Here is a 17433-nt window from a genome sequence, read left to right as displayed (position 1 = left end):
CTTCACCCATTCTATCCACATACTTTACCCATTCCATGCACCCACTTCACCTGTTCATCTAGCCATTTTCTCTGTTCCTTCTACCTACTTCTCTCGCTCCTTCCACATACTTCACCTGTTCAATTCACCCACTTCCCCCAATTCCATCCACCCATTTCGCCCGATCTATCCACATACTTCATCCTTTCCATCCATATACTTCACCCGTTCCACCCACTTCACCCGTTCCACCCACTTCATCCGTTCCACTCAGTTCATCCGTTCCAGCCAGTACATCCGTTCCACTCACATACTTCACCCCTTCAGACCTCATACTTTGTCAGTTCCAACCACATACTTCACTTGATTCATCCACGACACCCGTTCCATCCACATACTTTACCTGTTCCATTCAACAAACTTGACCCGTTCTGTCCACATACTGCACTCGTTCCATACACATACATCACTGGTTCCTTCCAGATACATCACCCGTTCCTTCCACCCACTTCACCCATTCCATCCACATACATCACCCGTTCACTCCACACTCTACACCCGCTCCGCACTCTACATCCGTTCCGTCCACATACTTTACCCGTTCCTTCCACATTCATCACCCGTTCCTTCCACATACATCACCCTTTTCTTCCACCCACTTCACCCGTTCCGTCCACATACTTCACCCGTTCCGTCCACATACTTCACCCGTTCCTTCCATACACATCACCTGTTCCATCCACATACATCACCTGTTCCATCCACATACATCACCCTTTCACTCTGCACTCTACACCCGCTCCACACTCTACATCTTCCCATTCCTTCCACATACTTCACCCGTTCCTTCCACATACATCACCAGTTCCTTCCACCTACATCACCCGTTCTTTCCACCCACATCACCCATTCTGTCGATATACATCACCCATCCGCTCAACACCCTACATCTGCTCAACACCCTCACACCCTACATCCGCTCCACGCTATCATCCACTCCACACTCTACATCCGCACCACACCCTACATCAGCTCCACGCTCTCATCTGCTCCATAGTCTCATCCGCTCCACGCTCTCATTCATTCTGCGCTCTCATCCGCTCTACGCTCTCATCCGCTCTAAGCTCTCATCCGCTCTATGCACTCATCCGCTCTACACACTTCATCCACTCCACAGACTTCATCCGCTCCACCGACTTTGTCTGCTCCACTGACTTCGTCTGCTCCACTCACTTCATCCATTCATCCTGCATTATCGGTTCAACCCATGTCACTTGTCCCACGCACTTGATCCGTCCCATGTTCTTCATCTGTCCCATGCACTACACCTGTCTCATGCACTTGAATAGTCTATTCTATTCGTTCTATTTATACCATGCACTCTTACATTTTATGCCATCTAACTGTTTCATGCACTCTACCTGTTCCATGCACTCTGTGCACTCATCCGTATCATGTATTCATCTTTTCCATGCTCTCCACTTTATTCCTCTCGTCCATTTTGTTCCTCTCGTCTATTACATTCATTTAATTAATTTCAACCACTTTACTGCTTTCTACAATTTATTCTTTTTATCCACTTCACTGCTTTGATCCACTTTATTCTATTCTGTTTGTCCTTTTTAGTTTACGTTAGAGGTTATTAGTTTTCGATTTCTCACTTGGGTCTTGATGTTGGATTGTTATTTATGTTGTTGTTAATCATGATCTAGTAGGTTGGGCTAGTTGAATTTCTGTTATCCACTTTATTCCTCTCGTCCACTTTGATCCTCTTGTACATTACATTTATTTCATCCATTTCATTAATTTCAACCACTTTACTGCTCTCATACAACTTATTATTTTTATTCACTTCACTGGTTTGATGCATTTTACTCATTCTATTTTGTTTGTCCTTTAGTTTACCTTAGAGGTTATTAGTTTTCGATTTCTCGCTTGGATCATGATGTTGGATTGCTATTTATGATCTAGCATTTTGGGCTAATGTCAATGAGTTGCTGTTATCCAGTTTGAGTTGGGGTCGGTTTTAGGGGAAGAGCCATGTTTTCAATAATTTGCGGAAAGACATGAAGTCCTCGGTGAGTCGGATGTGGGGTGGGAGTACGTTCCACAGAGTGGGAGCCAAGGCTGAGAATGATGATCCACCTAACCTGACTGAGTTTGTTTTTGGTATGACTAGGAGGGCGGCTGAGCTTGATCTTAGAGTACGTGCAGGGTGATAGGGTTTTAGTTTGGAAATGAGAGGTATGGAAAAAAGCACCTAAGAGTTTTAAGGTGGTAGTGGCAGGACTTTGAGACGTTGTTGACTTGGCACGAGAGGGTTAGGTCTGAGTCTAGGGTGCATCCAAGGTTTTTTACTGAACTAGAGGGTGTCGGTGAGTTGCCCATGGCAGATGGCCAGGGTAGTGGGTGTGGAAGAAGATCGGTGTTGCCACATACCATGATTTCGGTTTTGGAGGGGTTTAGCAAGAGGTGTTGAGGAGGCAGGAAGCGAGGTCAGGTTGGCAGTTGGGTTTTGAGTTCAGGAATTTTAGAATTAGTAGAGTGTCATCGGCGTAGTTGTAGCACAGGATGTTGTGCGAACGAATTATTCGTGGGACGGTGGCCATGTAGAGGTTAAACAGGAGGGCTGATAGACATGCTCCTTGTGGAACTCCAGTGTCGACTGGTCGGGCTTGGGAGGAATAGGTGGTGAGTAGGGTTATCTGCTGGTTCCTATTATTGAGGAAGGATGCTATCCATGTGAGAGCGGTTCCACGAATTCCTAGGTAGTGGAGGCCGTCAACGAGGATTGAGTGGTTGATTGTGTCGAAGGTGGCGGATAGGTCAAGAAGGATTAATGCTGCACATCCGGCAGAATCTGCCGTGTTTTTAAGGTCATCCCAGATTGAGGTTAGGGTGGTTTTGGTTCTGTGTCGGGCTCTGAAACCTGATTGAGCGGGGTCTGGGAGATTGTTGACTTCGACAAAGGCATTTAGTTGGGAGTAAGTGGTTCTGTCAATGAGTTTGGCAAGGAACCTGGTGTTTGAGATGGGGCGGTAGTTTTTGGGCTTGAGAGGGTCGAGGGAAGGTTTTTTTAGAAGAGGTTTGACATGAACCGTTTTGAATGCGTCAGGAAAAATTCCTGAGGAAAGGGAGTCATTTATGATGGTTCTTGTGTGTTCTCCTGCGCAGGTAGATGTGAAAATTTCTTTGAGGGTTGTGGCTGGGCAAGGGTCCAGCGGAGAGCCGGATGGTTTGTGGGCAGAGAGATGTTTGAGAAATTGGTCAGTTGATATTGGACTGAAGGAGTCGAACGTTGGTTGTGTAGTGGTCGCAGGCGGTGGGTTGGCCGGTAGAGTGAGTGGATTGAGTGTTGGGTGTAAGAGAGCTAGTTTGTTGGTTAGAGAGTTTGTTCTTTCGAGCGCTGTGGTATAAAAGTGTAGAGAGAGTAAATCACACAGTGATTGTGAGGGGGTGGGAAGGGTGGTGGTACATGGTGGTTTGGTGAATTAGGCGATGATTTCGAGGAGTTCTTTGCTGGGGTGTTTACAGTTTAGGATTTGGGAGTTGTAATAGGCTTTTTTAGCTTTCCGGATTTCCGCCTTGCATTGGCGATGGTGCCGGGCTAAGGTGGATCTGCTACTGGGTGTTTTCTCTTTCCGCCATGTGCGTTCTAGAGATTTGTATAGTCGTTTAGTGGTCTTCAGTTCTGGTGTGAACCATCTAGGGAAAAGGCCATTGCGAGCTGATGGTTTGCAAGAGGCGGTGAGTGGGATTAGTGAGGTGTTTAGCCATGAGTCAAAGGCGTCAGAGGTTAGGTGTTCGTCGGGTAGGCTGGTAGGGAGAGGAGACTGGAGGAGAGCATCGGCTAGGTCGGGAGTGATTTTTAGTTTCTTCCAGCATTTGTGTAGAATCTGAAGTTCTGGTTCAGGTAAGGGGGCGGGTTGGGAGAGCAAATGGCGAAAGAAACAATGAAGTGGATCGGGGTGGGGGGTTTAGGTGTATCAAATTGTGGGTGGTGAAGATGGCATCCAGAGTGTGTCCTTTATAGTGAGTCAGTCCGTTTATGTGGGTATGGAGGTTAATCGCGTCTAGGCCGTCAACCAGACAGTGGGTCATAGGGTTGGTGGGGATGTCAAGCCAAATGTTGAAATCTCCTAGAAGGGTTGGATGGGTTAGTTGGAGGGTGACAATAGAGTCGCAGAGGTTGTTTGAGAATTGTCTATCATAGCCAGGGGGTCTGTAGATGATTAGGAAGCTGTGGGAGAATGAAGGGGGGAGGGATAATTTCACGAGGAGTGATTCGCAGGAAGGAATGGATGGCTGATTGTCGATGATTGAGGCATGTAAGTGAGATTTGAAGGCGATTGCTATTCCTCCTACTCTAGAGGGACGGTTCAGTGGGATGAGGGAGTAGTTTGGGGGGAAGGCTTCATTGGCGATAGGGGCGAAGTTGTCAAAGAACCAGGTTTCCATGATAAAGACCAGGTCTGGTTTATCAGAGGTGAGGAGGTCAAAGATGCTGAGTCTGTTTTTTGCTACAGATGGGGCGTTAAAAAGGATGCACTTTACTTCGGTGCAGGAAGGTGAGGGGGATGCAGAGGTGCGGGGTGGGAGGGGAGATGGTGGAGAATGGGGAGCGAGAGGGTGGGGTTGGTTGGTGGTCGATGGGAAGAGTAGGCAGGCAGTTGAGTTGGTGGTTTTGGGGGGAGAGGTTGGACTGGGGTGGTGGGATGATTGGATTTAGGTCGGATGTTCTGAAAGTGGGGCGCAGAGGGTTAGGGGTTTCAGTTGTGGTCGGTGAGAATTCAAGGGATAGGGGTTTCAGGTGGGATGAGGCAGGGAGGGAGGGTGGTGATGGTCGACATTGGGAGAAAGAGGAGGTGGATCGGGACAGGAGTGGCGATGAGTACTGAGAGAATGAGGGGGACCAGGTACGTTTTCTCTTCAGTGTTTTTGTTGCGGTTGGTGTGTGAGAGAGGATGGGGGCGTCGGAGGGGGAGAGGGAGACGGCTACTGTTCTTGCCAGGGCAAGGCGTGCAGTTTTTAGGGATGGGAAGGGGTCAGGTCGGAGGGGGATAATGGTGGGAGTTGATAAGGGGGGTGGGGGGAGGATGGTAGCGGGGGTGGGTGCGCCTGTGAGGCTAGGCGGGCCGTTAGTCGGGGGAGCGGGGGCAACGGGTATGAAGATTGTGGGCTGGCGGGTGGGTGGATGGGGGGCAGATATGATGATAGTAGGCGGGTGGGTGGAGGGGATGGGAGGTGCAGTGGATTTAAGATGGTTGGCTCGCCACTGTGCTCCTCTGGCTTGGTGTTTGGATAAGGAATGGTTAGGGGATGCAGTGGAGGGCAGGATGGCTTGGGGAAGGGGAGTATGGGAGGTAGGGTGGGCAGGAAGGGAGGCGGGCGCGAGGTTTTTTTTTCGGCAGACCTTGGTGGGTTAGGTAGACTCATGGTTTGGATTAATTTGAACAGTGTTTAAACTGTGATTATTCACGCTTTCTAAGTTCAAATATTCACAGCTTCTAGGATCAACTGAACCGCCGGGTCAGATTATTCACAGTTTATAAATTCAACTATACCGCAGCATGCATATTCAGAATGCAACTAGACCACTTGACGTTCTAGGTGCAAACTCGATCAAAGATAGGCTATTAGGCAGATTTTTTAATTGAAACTACATCACAGATATGCTATTAGGCAGACTTTCTAAATGGAATTATACAACTGATATGCTATTAAGTGGGCTTTCTGAATTGAGTTGCACCACAGATATGCTATTAGGCAGACTTTCTAAATGCAATTACCCCACAGATATGCTATTAGGTGGACTTTCTGAATGCAATTACACCACAGATATGTTGTAAGGCTGACCTTCTAGATGCAAACTAGATCACAGATATGCTATAAGGTGGACTTTCTAAGTGGAGTTGCACCACAGGTATGCTATTAGAAAGATTTACTCAATGCAATTGCACCACAGATCTGCTATTAGGCTGACCTTCTGAAAGCAAACTAACCACAGACTCTCTAAATGCAATTATACTACAGATATGCTATTGCACAGACTTTCTGGATGTAACTACCCAACTAATATGCTATTAGGCAGACTTTCTAATGCAATTATACCCCAGATATGCTATTAGGCAGACTTTCTACATGCAGTTATACCCCAAATATGTAATTAGGGAGACTTTCTAAATGCAGTTATAACACAGATATGCTATCAGGTGGACTTTCTAAACGTAGACTTGTGGACCAGCAATCCTCATGAGGTGGGGCTGTTGGAGAGTGTTGGAGCAGTGATGATAAAATTGATACCTGGTGCGATATTGCCACTTGTCAAGCAATACCCCATGTCTAGAGAGGCTGATGATGGGATTCATGAGACCATCATGGCGCTGTTGAAGTAAGGCATAGTACAACCTTCTGTGTCGCTATGCAACACGGCCATCTATCCTGTGAAGAAAGCAAGGGGTCCAGTTGGAGGATGGTTCAAGATTTGTGCCCTCTGAATAACATTGTTCAGGCAGAGTTCCCGGTGGTACCGAATCCTGCAATATCCCTACTGGGTCAACCCACTTCTCTGTGACAGATATAAAAAAATAAAATAATTCTAGGTCGTCTTACACCTTCATTCTCAGTACTCAGCGTTTATGTATTGTGGTCAGAGATTCGAGCACACAAGGTTACTCCAAGGGTACTGTGAATCTCTGAGTGTTTTCAACAGGGTGGTTTAGATGGATTTGGGGAATGTATATGTGTCCAGTACAGTAATTCAGTATATGGACGATTTACTAGTCTGAGGCACTTCAGAAGAGCGTTGTCGAGGAGATACAATAACACTCCTCTCCCTGCTTGCAGAAAAGGGCTACAAAGTGGACAAAGTAAAATTGCAATACTGCCAGACAGAGGTAGTATATTTGGGGCAAGTGATATCGGCCGCAGGAACAAAAGTAACCTGAGAGAGCCACTGCAGTTCAGAATACACCCCAGCCTGTTACAGTGAAACAAATGCAGCAGTTCTTGGGACTCTGTAACTAATGTAGTTCATGGATCTTTGACTACCCTAGTTACACAAGGCCCTTACTACAAGAACTAAAGGGAGTGCCGAAGGTGAAGGATCTGATAGAATGGTCCGAAGAGATGGTTGCCTGCTCTTGGGAACTCAAGGCTGTGATCAGCAATGCTCCAGCCTTCGCAACCCCGAATTACCAGAAGCCATTTGATCTATTCTCTCATTCAGACTGGCAGGTGATGACAGCGGTCCTGGCCCAGAAAACATCATTAGGCCATAAACCTGTGGCTTATTATGGTGAACTCCTAGACCCAGTTATGCAAGGCCAGTTCCTGTGTGAACAAGCTCTAGTGGCAATGGCTTTTGCAATACAAAAGTCTTTAACCATTACCATGGGTTGCCTGGTGACATTGTATGTGGAGCATGTGGTCCTTGCAATCCTGGAAAAGTCCAAATCGACTCTGACAACACAAAGAGGCTTGGGGTATGATATTATTTTCTCAAATGCTTCCATACATCCAGTAAGGTGTCAACTGGTCATTCCTGTGACATTTGTAGCTGAACCATTGAACCCTGATCACATTGTCCATGACTGTGCGACTTATGAGGGAGAAGAGGAAGAGAGGTCGAATGTTAAGGAGGGTGCCTTGGATGGGGTTGAGGTACTCTTTGGTGATGGTTACTCCACATTAGTCAGCACATTGGTGAGAGGCATACAGGTGCAGCCGTTGTGGGCCTTGTGGATAGGGAATACCAGATCAGGATGAAGAAATGGTTGCCTTAACATTACTCTGCACAAGCGATGAAACTAGTGGCACTCATAGAGGTGATGTAAATGAATAAGGGGACGGCAGTCACTCTATATTCTGACTCTGCATATGTAACCTCCACGGTACGCTCAGGCTTGTCAAGGTGCAGAGAAGAGGGTTTAGGAGATTTGACGGGACCCCTGTCCAGCTGTAACGCTTACCTGGACTCCTCAGGAGTGTAATGCCTTCTGAGCCAGTGGATCTGTTACTTGGGCACTTTTAGAATTCCTTTTCTGTGTAAATGACAATAATAACAATAGAACTACTATAATATCTATTTTTCGTGGAAATTACTGTATTGCATTGTGCCTTTGGTAATCCATCCCTTCTCACCTGTGTTTATGTTTTGTGGAGCTCTCCATCCTGTATTCTACAGGGGTGCGTTGGAATGACGAACTTCGAACTTGGAAGGCTGCAGTGTTCAATGGACTCTTGTCTTAATAATGTCCTTTCTTTTCTAGAGTTGTCTTGGGTAGGTATTTGGTGAAAATATGATAGTTCGTTAGATTCTGAATAGACCCTACGTTGGAGAGATCACTTCCTCGTTGCCTACCCCTCCCTCCCGCCTCCCAGCCTGCCTCCCAGCCCTCCCCTCATCCCTGATTGGTCTCTGTGCCGTAGCTGCTGGGCCTAACGACCTGCAGTGTACTGTGCTTGCTTCTTTTGAGCAGAGATGAGCAGGTGAGTGTGATCCCGTGGGCCAGTCCATCTCAGGCCTTTTATCACTTTTGTGGCCGTTTTGTGTGCCCCCAGGCCCTCAGTGCGCCGTCTCCGTCCCCTTCCACTTCCTCCTTGCCTTCCCCTCCCTCCCGCCTCCCAGCCCGCCTCCCAGCCCTCCCCCCATCCCGATTAGTCTCTGTGCCGTAGCTGCTGGGCCTAACGACCAGCAGTGCACCGTGCTCGCTTCTTTTGAGCAGAGCTGAGCAGGTGAGTGTGATCCTGTGGGCCAGTCCCTCTCAGGCCTTTTATCACTTGTGTGGCCGGTTTGTGTGCCCCCAGGCCCTCTGTGCGCCATCTCCGTCCCCTTCCACTTCCTTGTTGCCTTCCCCTCCCTCCCGCCTCCCAGACCGCCTCCCAGCCCGCCTCCCAGCCCTCCCCCCATCCCTGATTGGTCTCTGTGCCGTAGCTGCTGGGCCTAACGACCTGCAGTGCACCATGCTCGCTTCTTTTGAGCAGAGCTGAGCAGGTGAGTGTGATCCCGTGGGCCAGTCCCTCTCAGGCCTTTTATCACTTTTGTGGCCGTTTTGTGTGCCCCCAGGCCCTCTGTGCGCCGTCTCCGTCCCCTTCCACTTCCTCGTTGCCTTCCCCTCCCTCCCGCCTCCCAGCCCACCTCCCAGCCCTCCCCCCATCCCCGATTGGTCTCTGTGCTGTAGCTGCTGGGCCTAACGACCTGCAGTGCACCGTGCTCGCTTCTTTTGAGCAGAGCTGAGCAGGTGAGTGTGATCCCGTGGGCCAGTCCCTCTCAGGCCTTTTATCACTTTTGTGGCCGTTTTGTGTGCCCCCAGGCCCTCTGTGCACCGTCTCCGTCCCCTTCCACTTCCTCGTTGCCTTCCCCTCCCTCCCGCCTCCCAGCCCGCCCATCCCGCCTTGATTGGTCCGGCTGAGAGGATTCGCCTCCATTACCAGTTCCCCTAGGACAGCCCCTGCCCGGCAGCCCATCGGCTAAGGACCCGAGGCAAAGGACGGCTCCTACAAAGACGGCTCCAGGTCGTATCTGCAGGTATCCGCAGGAGAAGCAAGAAGCCAACAATAAGTAAGTGTGGGAAGGGCAGGGCCAGAAGCAATCACTTCACGCCATACTACCCAGCCACGCATCTAACAAAGCATCACCAATGTAAACTCGTTATATCTGTGACATATTTTGCATTTGGAATCTGTCCTATACATGTAAGAGTTGCATTTAGAATTGCGCCCAATGGCCTCTTTGTGAAAGTTGCATTTAGAAGTATTTCCAATAGCCACTCTGGGAAATTGAATTTAGAAGTGTCCTCAATAGCCTCTCTGTGAATGTGGCATTTAGGAAAGTGTTCTGTGAAAGTTGCACTTAGAAAGTGTTCTTGAAAGGTGCATTTAGAAGTGTTCCCAGTAGCCTCTCTATGAAAGTTGCATCTAGAAGTGTTCCCAATAGCCACCCTGAAAGTGGAATTTAGAAGTGTGCCCAATAGCCTCTCTGTGAAAGTGGCATTTAGGAAAGTGTTCTGTGAAAGTTGCTTTTAGAAGTGCTCCCAATAGCCTCTCTGTAAAAGTCGAATTTGGAAGTGCTCCCAATTAACCTCTTTGTGAAAGTGGCATTTAGAAGTGTCCCCAATAGCCTCTCTGTGAAAGTGGCATTCAGAAAAGTGTTCTGTCAAAGTTGCTTTAAAAGTGCTCCCAATAGCCTCTCTGTAAAAGGTGCATTTAGAAGTGTTCCCAATAGCCTCTCTGTGAAAGCTGCAATTAGAACTGTTCCCAATAGCCTTTCTGTGAAAGTTGCATTTTAGAAGTGTTCCCAGTAGCCTCTCTGTGAATCTAGAAGTGTTCCCAATAGCCTCTCTGAAAGTTGAATTTAGAAGTGTCCCCAATAGCACCTCTGTGAATTTAGAAGTGTTCCCAATATCGTCGCTGTGAAAGTGGTATTTAGAAGTGTTCCCAATAGCCTCTCTGTGAAAGCTTTGTTAAATCTGTTCCCAATAGCCTCTCTGTGAAAGTTGCATTTTAGAAGTGTTCCCAGTAGCCTCTCAGTGAATTTAGAAGTGTGCCCAATAGCCTCTCCGTGAAAATTGCAATTAGAAGCGTTCCCTGTAGCCTCGCTATGAATTCAGAAGTGCGCCCAATAGCCTCTCTGTGAAGTTGCATTTACAAGTGTACCCAATAGCCACTCTGGAAAGTTGAATTTAGAAGTGCGCTCAATAGCCCCTCTGTGAAGTTGCATTTACAAGTGTACCCAATAGCCACTCTGGAAAGTTGAATTTAGAAGTGCGCCAAATAGCCTCTCTGTGAAAATTGCATTTAGAAGTGTTCCGAATAGCCACTCTGTGAAAGTCACTTTTAGAATTGTTCCCAATAGCCTCTCTGTGAATTTAGAAGTGCGCCAATAACCTCCCTGTGAAAGTTGCATTTAGAAGTGTTCCCAATAGCCACTCTGGAAACCTGAATTTAGAAGTGCGCCCAATAGCCTCTCTCTGAAAGTTGCTTTTAGAAGTGTCCCCAATAGCCTCTCTGTGAAAGTGGCATTTAGGAAAGTGTTCTGTGAAAGTTGCAATTAGAAAGTGTTCTTGAAAGGTGCATTTAGAAGTGTTCCCAGTAGCCTCTCTCTGAAAGTTGCATCTAGAAATGTTCCCAATAGCCACCCTGAAAGTGTAATTTAGAAGTGCGCCCAATAGCCTCTCTATGAAAGTTGCATCAAGAGGTGTTCCCAATAGCCACCCTGAAAGTGGAATTTAGAAGTGTGCCCAATAGCCTCTCTGTAAAAGTGGCATTTAGGAAAGTGTTCTGTGAAAGTTGCTTTTAGAAGTGTCCCCAATAGCCTCTCTGTGAAAGTGGCATTTAGGAAAGTTGCATTTAGAAAGTGTTCTGTGAAAGTTGCTTTTAGAAGTGTCCCCAATAGCCTCTCTTTGAAAGTGGCATTTAGAAAAGTGTTCTGTCAAAGTTGCATTTAGAAAAGTGCTCTGTGAAAATTGCTTTAAAAGTGCTCCCAATAGCCTCTCTGTAAAAGATGTATTTAGAAGTGTTCCCAATAGCCTCTCTGTGAAAGCTGTAATTAGAACTGTTCCCAATAGCCTTTCTGTGAAAGTTGCATTTTAGAAGTGTTCCCAGTAGCCTCTCTGTGAATCTAGAAGTGTTCCCAATAGCCTCTCTGAAAGTTGAATTTAGAAGTGTCCCCAATAGCACCTCTGTGAATTTAGAAGTGTTCCCAATATCCTCTCTGTGAAAGTGGTATTTAGAAGTGTTCCCAATAGCCTCTCTGTGAAAGCTTCATTAAATTTGTTCCCAATAGCCTCTCTGTGAAAGTTGCATTTTAGAAGTGTTCCCAGTAGCCTCTCAGTGAATTTAGAAGTGTGCCCAATAGCCTCTCTGTGAAAATTGCAATTAGAAGCGTTCCCTGTAGCCTTGCTATGAATTTAGAAGTGCGCCCAATAGCCTCTCTGTGAAGTTGCATTTACAAGTGTACCCAATAGCCACTCTGGAAAGTTGAATCTAGAAGTGCGCCCAATAGCCTCTCTGGGAAGTTGCATTTACAAGTGTACCCAATAGCCACTCTGGAAAGTTGAATTTAGAAGTGCGCCAAATAGCCTCTCTGTGAAAATTGCATTTAGAAGTGTTCCCAATTGCCACTCTGTGAAAGTCGCTTTTAGAAGTGTTCCCAATAGCCTCTCTGTGAATTAGAAGTGCGCCAATAACCTCCCTGTTAAAGTTGCATTTAGAAGTGTTCCCAATAGCCACTCTGGAAACCTGAATTTAGAAGTGCGCCCAATAGCCTCTCTGTGAAAGCTGCATTTAGAAGTGTTCCCAATATCCTCTCTTCGAAAGTTGCATTTAGAAGTGTTCCCAATAGCCTCTCTAGGAAAGTTGCATTTAGAAGTGTTCCCATTAGTCTCTCTGTGAATCCTGAAGTACTCCCAATAGCCACTCTGAAAAGTTGAATTTAGAAGTGTTCCCAATAGCCACTCTGAAAAGTTGAATTTAGAAGTGTGCCCAACAACCTCTCTGTGAAAAGCCGAATTTAGAAATGTGTGCAATAGCCCCCGTCTGAAGGTTGAATTTAATTGTGGGCCCAATAAACTCTCTGTGAAAACTGAATTAGAAGTGTGCCAAACAGCTTCCATGTAAAAGTTGAATGTACAAGTGTGCCCAGTAGACTCTCCGCGAAAGTGGAATCTAGAAGTGCGCCGAATATCCTTATAGTATAATACCATGCCGGACTGAACCGATAGTTTTGAAGGTATAGGACAGATGAGTGTAGAGATGAATATATAGAACAAGATATAACTGCTGGATGCGTGAAAATCACGAGTGATTAAAACGGATGAGTGCAGAGAGGATGAGTGCGTGGAACGGTTAAGTGCGTGGAGCGGGTGAGTCCGTAGAGGGGAGAGTCCGTAGAGGGGGTGAGTCCGTAGAATGGGTGAGTGCATAGAGGGGGTGAGTGAGTAGAGGGGGTGAGTGCATAGAGGGGATAAGTGCGTACAACAGGTAAACGCATAGCACGCGTGAGGGCATAAAGCGGATGAGTACCTGGAGCGATCAAGTGCCCAGAGTGAACTGACGCGTCGCGTAGAGCCAACGAGCACGTAGAACGAACGAGCACTGATGCATCCAGTACTGATGAGTGCGTAGAATGGATGAGTACGTTGAGCTAGTGAATGCGTAGAGCATGAAGCAGTCAGGAGTGCATGCCCGGGGCAGTCAAGAGTGCATGCCTGAGGCAGTCAAAGTGCATGCGTGAGGCAGACAAGAGGGCATGCGTGGTGCGGACAAGTGGACAGTCGTGTGGCAGACAAGAGTGCTTGCACGGAGCAGACTAGACCGCGCAAGGCGGACCAGAGTGTATTTGGACCTGACCGGGGTGCATAGAATGGATAGCTGTTCACGGTACAGACTGGAATGCATAAATATTGCGTGACGTGTATAGTATGGTTTAGAATGCAAAGAACGTTTGAAAGAGCATATAACTCATCATATCACACCACCATGCTTACTCTCTCCTTTACATCACCACTCAACTAGAACACAGAGATACTATTCCACCATTCAGTATAACTGTTCTCATACCAACATCTGCCGCTCACCCCACATCATTCTAAGTTGACACTGCTGGTCTCACACCCCCCAGCCAGGCGTTCTCCTCAGGCCTAACGCAGCCACAGCCGTTCTGGATAAAACCTGCCTGAACGGACACATTCTCCTGACCTCTCAACCACCACACCTACTGCTAAGAAGCAGCTACTACACGGATATCGCACAAGCTGCACACATACCCGGTGCTCACATGCACCTTTTGACACTCTCTACTCTCTCTACTGATTTGAACTTCGGTTCCCAAGGGCGTTCAACCTACCAGCGCCTTCAGACCATACCAATGGTATATAAGGCGCTATATAAATGCAAAATAACATAACATAATATGTTCCCCTTAATCTTGCCTGTTCTTGGTTTTCGGATAGGTTAGTGGCTGTGGAATGAATGCGAAATTACTCAGGATGAAGAAATGTTTAACAAACGTAAGTTCGTCTATGCAGAGTAATTACATCCTTCAGGGAAGAGCGCGGTAAAAACTAAGCAGTGAAAACTTGAAGAAACCTCAGGTACTTAACTTAGTTAAACTTCTTTGTTCTTATTTCTATTAAGTTCAATTGTTAATGAAATACCTTTTGTTTGCAGGTTTTCGGAAAGCTGAAGAAGAAATACCTTCGGAAGATGCAGAGTCTGCTGAGGAAACTTCTGAAGGAAGGTACTGCGACCACGAACGAAGACTGTTGCGAAGAAGATGCTGCGGCTGTGAGGGAACTTCTGACAGAAGATGCTGCGGCTACCAACAAAAACAGCTGACTGAAGAAACGCTTCGGAAATACTTCGGTTCGGTAAGTCTTTTCAAATACTATGGAATTCTGTCCTTTTTTCTGTGAAAACTAATGTCTCTGTTTTTCTCCTTAGACAGGTTCTGTGAGGAGAGATGCTGGTAGCGTTACCCACTGTCACCAGAGCAGGCGCAAAGCTTGCGCTCCAGCGTAGGCGGGGCTTAAGTAGCCCCCTCTGCAATAGGTATAGAGTGTGCTGTAAATTATCAATGGACCTAGCGGCGGCCATGTTCAGTTTATGAAAACCACTGTAAGCCCTATGAGAGCCTATGGGTGCACATGCTAAGAATGGTACAAATGCCATTTGTGCCAGGCTTGTACCCACTGTTGACCTGCTGACTGATGTGATGTCCCTTGCTTCTCCTGTATGCCTGAATGGAAACTGCTCTTTTACTGGAATCATGACAGTTCCCCCCATCCAAGACTCCGCCCAAGGATGAACCCTCCGGTCCTGGCTTAGTAGGGTGGTTTGGATGAAACTTCTGAAGTAATTTGGGGGCATGAATGTTTGAGCTAGGTTCCCAAGTCCTGTCCAGTGGACCAAACCCTTTCCAATCTACGAGGTACAATAATTTCTTTTTGACAATCTTGGAATCTAAAATTTCTTTTACTATGAATTTTGGTTTACCTTCTATGATTAGGGGTTTTGGTGGTAGTTGTAATCTGGTCCCTGGATTTATTGGCTTTATCAAAGAAACATGCAATATCGGATGAATTTGCATGTAGGATGGCAAGTTTAATCTTACTGCATCTGGGTTGACGATGGTTTCCACCGGAAATGGGCCCAGAAACCTAGGTTGGAATTTACGTGGGCCTTTAAGTGCAATATATTTAGAAGACAACCATACCTTGTCTGCCACCTTATTGTCTGGAGATTTTCTTCGAAGACTATCTGCACATTTCTTTTGGTTTTCCTTTGCTGTAGTCCAATGTCGTAGAACCTCTTCTTGTACACTGGTAATGTTATCATGAAGACTCTGTACTGCTGGCATCTCTAAGGATTCTGTAGGATCGGGAGGTCCGAGGATGTGAACCGTTTAGTATGTAGAAAGGTGTATAACCTGTGGAAGTGTGTTCAGAGTTATTATAAGCATACTCTGTGATCCAAAGGACATCTACCATGGAACAATCTATCTGGTGGAGAAGACATGGAAGGTATTGTTCAAGAGTCTGATTGGTTCTCTCTGTTTGACCGTCAGTTTGTGGATGGTGACTGATAGATAGACGCACTTCAATTTTAGCTAACTCACAACATATTCTCCAGAATTGGGATACAAATAGACTCCCTCTATCAGAGATCACTGTAGATGGAAATCCATGAAGACGTACAATTTGTTCCAGGAACACCTTTGCTAAGACTGAGGAAGTAGGAAGCCCTTCAAGGGCAATGAAATGTGCCATTTTGGAAAATAAGCCCACCACTACAAGGACTGTGCTATATCCCGAACAAGGGGGCAGCTCCGTAATAAAGTCCATAGAAATGGTGTGCCATGGTGCTGGTGGGATGGGTAATGGTTGAAGCAGTCCTGCTTGCCTCTGCTTTAAGCTTTTGTTTTGAGCACAAATATCACACAAGTTTGAATAAAATATATGATATCCTTGAGCCATGTTGGCCACCAGAAATTCCTTTTGATTTTGGCCATGGTCTTAGCGATTCCAGGGTGGCCTTTCAATGTGGCTCCATGGTAATCTGCCATAACTTTCTTTTGTAACTGCTGATTGGGTAGGTAAAGCCGACTCTGGAAATAAGGTAAACCTTCTCGAAGGCAGAATTTATGCCCTCTTGACTCTAAAGCCTCTAATTCTGAAGTGGTCATGTTAAGTAGAATATGTGCCTTCAAGTCTTCTTCTGAAGTTCCAGTGACTCCAAGCACCTTCTCTTCTGGAATTATGTTTACAGGATCTGTTGTACTTTGGATCTCTTCTCTCTCTCCAATCCTTGACAAGGCATCCGTTTTGCTATTACGTACCCCTTGTCGATAAATGATAACAAAATCGTATTGCATGAAAAATAACGCCCAACAGAGTTGTTGGGATGACTGAGCCTCTGCGTTGCATAAATATTGCAGGTTCTGGTGATCTGTGGAAACTGTGACAGTATGCGAGGCCCCTAACAAACGGTGTCTCCATTCTTTGAACATGTGTTTGATTGCTAGCAATTCCTTATCTGTGATGCTGTAATTTAATTTGGCTGTTGAAAACGTCTTGGACCAGAAGGCCACTGGATGTAGTTGTCCGGTTTCTGTATCTTTCTGGGATAATACAGCTCCGATTGCTGCACTGGATGCATCTGTTTCCACTATAAATGGTAGCTCGGGTTGTGGGTGTCTTAAAATGGGAGCAGTGGTACATTTTTCTTATAATGCCTGGAAAGCCTCTTCCCCTTCTTTAGTCCAGGAGAATGTCTTGTGCTTTTGCAGTAATTAAGTTATTGGGTGGACTAATTGTGAAAATCCTGCAACAAAGCGTCTGTAAAAGTTTGCAAATCCTAAAAAACTTTGGACTCCTTTCACTGATGATGGGGAAAGCCAATTTAAAACTGTGTTAACTTTTCAGTTATTCATTTGGATTCCCATAGGTGACAGGACGAATCCCAGAAACTCCACTGAGGTTGAATGAAAGGAGCATTTCTCTAGTTTGACAAAGTGCTTGTGTTGTTGCAGTTTCTGGAGTACTGCTTGTACATGGGTCATGTGTTATTGGACCGAGGTTGAATAAATGAGACTGTCGTCAAGGTATACTACAGTGCAGACATCTAGCAATTCACATAGAACGTAATTCATAAAATTCTGGAAATCTGCTGGGGCATTGCATAAGCCAAAGGGCATGACTTGGTATTTGTACAATCCGTATTTTGTGCAGAAATCAGTCTTCCATTCATCTCCTTCTTTGATTCTCACTAAGCGGTAAGCTCCTCTAAGGTCTACTTTAGTAAAAATGTTGGCATCCTTAACTTGATCCATTAACACTGGAATGAGTGGAAGGGAGTACCGGTTCTTGATTGTGATCTGGTTGAGGGCATGGTAGTCTATGCAAGTACGAAGGTCCCCTTCTTTCTTTGGCACAAAAAACAGAGGAGATGCCATTG

Source organism: Ambystoma mexicanum, chromosome 3q, assembly GCF_040938575.1.
Source record: "Ambystoma mexicanum isolate Mex_15411 chromosome 3q, UKY_AmexF1_1, whole genome shotgun sequence".
Lineage (NCBI taxonomy): Eukaryota > Metazoa > Chordata > Amphibia > Caudata > Ambystomatidae > Ambystoma > Ambystoma mexicanum.
Note: the sequence above shows the minus strand (reverse complement) of the source record.